We start from the raw sequence: 1,249 nt of genomic DNA on the forward strand, positions 1-1,249 counted from the left end.
ATTACAGAATTAAAATGCAGTAATGAAAAGTTAAAGAGTAAAGAGTAAAGAATTAAAGAATTAATGAATTAATGAATTAAAGAACAATTGTCTAGACAAACTCTAATGTTATATTTAAACACTTAGTCTCCATTAATGGCGCCAAAAACTTGATGTCTTACCATAAGTGCACGGTCGTCATCAAGTAATAAAATTTATATAAGTCAATCCCACAAGGACTAAGGATTAAATGCTAATTAGCTTTACATGATGAATTCAACTAGACAGAATCGATAATAGTTTGTTTTGGGTTTTCAACTAAGACATGAAAAGTAAAAGAAAAGAAAGATAACTGAGGAAGTCATAAATTAAAAAGATGTTCTAGGTCGTTGGTTTCATTGTAATGGTGAATGTTGTGCTATGAATTCACCCATTCCTAGTTCTCCACTGGTATGTTTGTAAGACAATCTAAATTATTACCGAATACCACCATGTGATGGTGTATCAGAGTACTTCCTCTGCCAGTAACTAAGTATGTCATAAAGTGAAAAAGTAACTTAGAGAGTCCGAGTTTTCAGTAGAGTACCTCCTATCACAAGGCCTCCCCTGGGTGTACGTCTCTTGATTACATAGGTCACTTCCGTAGCATAACATTCACCATTATAATCTTAAAAATTTGTAGTTTTTAAATTTTTAAGAAAGCAAATTGTAGAATTGAAATTGTAGAATTAAAATGTAGTAATGAAAAGATAAAGACTATTGTTTAACGCATATCTTTTTATATTCATTGCCTACGATCTATGCTTTTGCACCCTTTATCATGATAATTTTGGCATAATTACTACTTTGCATCCAGAGATCTGCTATATTATTTTCACTTTTAAGAGCAGTTTGGAGTGAAAAAAAATTCTAAAGACACAAAAGAAGATCATTTGAAGAGAACCATGACCTAACATTGTCTACCCCATGAAGAGAAAAGCAAGAATTGGAGTGCCCAAGTTATTCCAAATGCAAATTGGGCCTGGCCATACTTTGAGGCACTGGTAAGGAAATAGTAAAGACACGGGTCATGCCAAATGGGCCAGCCAAGAAGAAGAACTAGAGCAGAAATGGGCATGGTCATGCCAAATGGCACGCCCAAGAAACTACGTACCCATGCCTTTTCCCAGAAGAAAATTGGTTGGGCCCGTGCCTGGAGGCATGACCATGTCTCCAAAAGTAGGTTTGAAGATCAGGTCGTGTCAAATGACATGGCCCAGATGGGTTAAAT

This window comes from Zingiber officinale, chromosome 5B, assembly GCF_018446385.1.
Source record: "Zingiber officinale cultivar Zhangliang chromosome 5B, Zo_v1.1, whole genome shotgun sequence".
Taxonomy (NCBI): Eukaryota; Viridiplantae; Streptophyta; class Magnoliopsida; order Zingiberales; family Zingiberaceae; genus Zingiber; species Zingiber officinale.